Source organism: Phyllobates terribilis, unplaced genomic scaffold (genome assembly GCF_046119375.1).
Source record: "Phyllobates terribilis strain yellow unplaced genomic scaffold, ASM4611937v1 Scaffold_65__1_contigs__length_7625178, whole genome shotgun sequence".
In the NCBI taxonomy this organism is placed as follows: Eukaryota; Metazoa; Chordata; class Amphibia; order Anura; family Dendrobatidae; genus Phyllobates; species Phyllobates terribilis.
In genome coordinates, this window is record NW_027362825.1 from 131,577 (window position 1) to 134,984 (window position 3,408).

General features: G+C 36.8%; 1 non-coding gene across 1 annotated transcript; it reads left to right on the forward strand.

Moving 5' to 3' along the window:
• Positions 1–1,874: 1,874 nt before the first annotated feature.
• On the forward strand, positions 1,875–1,957 carry TRNAL-CAG (transfer RNA leucine (anticodon CAG)). The gene has a single exon. It is a non-coding gene; the product is annotated as a tRNA-Leu (tRNA).
• Positions 1,958–3,408: the final 1,451 nt, after the last annotated feature.

The following is a 3,408-nucleotide window of genomic DNA, read 5'->3' on the forward strand; positions in this document are numbered from 1 at the left end:
TATCTAATCTATGTGTGAAGCTCTATTCTGTCTGTTCTAAATTGTCCGGTACCGGTGTATGCCGCTGCTGAATTGCCGGTTTTTCATGTTTCACTGTTGGCACTGTTCCCATCGATTTGGGCAATCACTGTAATGCCACAACCACCATGGCTGTGGCATTACAGTGAGTGGCAGACAATCCCTGCATGATTGGTGCTCTAAATAGCGCCAGACATGCAGGACAAGCTTTTGGTGCACGAACAGTTATCGAACATAACCTCGAACAGCCGAATTTTTTGCAAATCGTTCGGGTTCGTCGAACAACTCGAACACCGCCCAAAACAGCTCGAATTTGAGATTGGCGAACAGTTCTAGTCGAACACCGCTCATCTCTAATCATCACCTGTCCTACAAAGACACAGTCAGAATTACCCTGGCGAATTAAGTAAATTTGAAAATGTCAAAAAAATGCAGAATTGCTGTTTTTTCTATTCATTCACAAAGAATAAATGTAAGTTCTTAAATATGTGCGCAAAATAGCGGTACTTTCAAATATAGATAATCTTGCAAAAACAAGTCAAAGTAAAAAAAAATGCATCCAGTTGTGACATTTACAGTGTGTTGAACATTCCTGAATCTAAACATGTCCTGCCGAAATAGCTCAGTTGGGAGAGCGTTAGACTGAAGATCTAAAGGTCCCGGGTTTCGGCAAACGTTTTTTTCTTCACCCATTAAATTATAAGCAGAAAATAAACAAAGCATATGGACTGACTGTTTACAGAGAATGTAAAAGTCCTAATCATTATAACTATCTACAGGAAATAAAATGATAGAAACTTGAGAACTGAACACTTTTAACTTTTGAGGAAAATAATATTTTTTGTAATTTTTCCTTCATTCTGGACATCATCACTTTGTTTTATTTTAGTTTGACTTAGCTGTATGAGGATTTAAAGGAAACCTGATAGCTAATACGGGCAGCATGTATCAGACACTAGCTGAATGATTTCAGCCATTTATGTTTGACTATGAATCGCTGTGGCATTACTGAGACAAATATGCTTAAATAATATGCCAGGAACAAAGCTGTTTGGGGAAAAAGCCAGGAAGGCAAAAAACACAAGCCCCAACTCAGGACCGTCATCTTTCATTCTAAAAATAGGGGTTTCTACGTTAATGGTAAGACAAAGAATCCACAGATTTGGCATTTCTCTAGCAAGGAGAGCCCACTTAAAATGTATGGGGTGCTTGTCTCCATAAGCGCAAGCTGGGCACTAAACTGGCTTATTTGCAATTCTGGATGTTGCAGAGTGAAAACACCTGTTGGACAAAAATAGTAATTGTCGGTGTTGATGAATTCATTGTGAGGAGTAATTTATAAAATGGGATCCCTTTGGAGAGGTTTCTGCTGTTTTGGTACTTTTGGAACTCCGCAAATGTCAGCCTCAAAATATTCTTGCAAAATCTGCATTCCCAAAACCCAAATAGTGCTCTTACTTTCAAAGCCCTGCTGTGTGACCAAACAGTAGTTTCTGAAGACCTATGGGGCTTCACCGCTTTTCAATGAAATTGTGCAACTTTAGATATTTTCACAAGAAAAACTAAATATATATTGACCTATATTTACCATTAATATAAAGTACAATGTGTTACAAAATAACACTATCATAATCACGGGGATATGTTAAGCATTCCAGTGTTATTGCCACATAAAGTGATACATGTCAGATTTAAAAAACGGTGCTTGGTCATGAAGCTCAAAATTGGCTGTAACTTATAGGATACAAATCAATATTGGAATAAAAGAAATCATGGTATATTTCCTTTCATCACAAGTAATGCTCATCTTTCTACTGCTTAGCTTAGAAAGAGTTAAATTACAAAAGCCAGAAGAAGTCAGGATGGCCGAGCGGTCTAAGGCGCTGCGTTCAGGTCGCAGTCTCTGCTGGAGGCGTGGGTTCGAATCTCACTTCTGACATTATCATTTTCTTTCAAGAAATTGTACAGCTTCACTCCTGTTACTGATCAGTTGGGGTTCCGCTCCATTGGTGGCAATCTCAAATCGAAAACTAAAAGCAATCGGACTAAGCAAAACCAATTCTCAACGTTGGCACTTTGGCAGTATTCCTGGGGGTCCTTGAGGCAAATCTTTAATGTCCTGAATTTGTGCTTTCACAAAAGACTTCTGGGAACATCAAATAGTTTTTGTGCATATATTAGTTGTTGTTTTGGCATTGGAAAAATACTGTGGATAGGAAAATGAGAGGGACTATTTCATCTCTATGTGTTCTCTGTCCCTATTAGGGCAGAGAGTGAACCTCCTAATGTGCTGTCGTGGAGGATTCCTAGAAACCGAATTACCAGTAAGTCTAATTTCAGATTTTTCTACCTCAGGCATCAATTGACTATAAATATACTTAATAAACAAAAGCTAAAAGAGCAGATGAACATAGTTTAAGAAGTCTGAAATGTGCATGTGATACTGACATCAAAGTTTCTCTACATTTTGGGACAAATGTTTTCACTTTCAACATTAACAATCAGTAGAATATTTTCTCTAAATTTGCATCTCCTTTCTTCACTCCAATTGTTTGCACCTAAGAAAAAATAAAGCTTGATGCAACATTATGCTTACAAATTGTGTTTTATGCTCAATCATCACCTGTCCTACAAAGACACATTCAGAATTACCCTGGCGAATTGAGTAAATTTGAAAATATAAAAAAAATGCAGAATTGCTGTTTTTTCTATTCATTCACAAAGAATTAATGTAAGTTCTTAAATATGTACGCAAAATAGCGGGACTTTCAAATATAGATAATCTTGCAAAAACAAGTCAAAGTAAAAATAAATACATCCAGTTGTGACATCTACAGTGTGTTTAACATTCCTGAATCTAAATGTGTCCTGCTGAAATAGGTCAGTTGGGAGAGTGTTAGCCTGAAGATCTAAAGGTCCTAGGGTCAATCCTGGGTTTTGGCAAAAGTTTTTTTCTTCACCCATTAAATTTTAAGCAGAAAATAAACAAAGCATAGTGACTGACTGTTTACAGAGAATGTAAAAGTCATAATCATTATAACTATCTACAGGAAATAAAATGATAGAAACTTGAGAACTGAACACTTTTAACTTTTGAGGAAAATAATATTTTTTTGTAATTTTTCCTTCATTCTGGACGTCATCACTTTGTTTTATTTTAGTTTGACTTAGCTGTATGAGGATTTAAAGGAAACCTGATAGCTAATACGGGCAGCATGTATCAGACACTAGCTGAATGATTTCAGCCATTTATGTTTGACTATGAAACGCTGTGGCATTACTGAGACAAATATGCTTCAAAAATATGCCAGGAACAAAGCTGTTTGGGGAAAAAGCCAGGAAGGCAAAAAAACACAAGCCCCAACTCAGGACCATAATCTTTCATTCTAA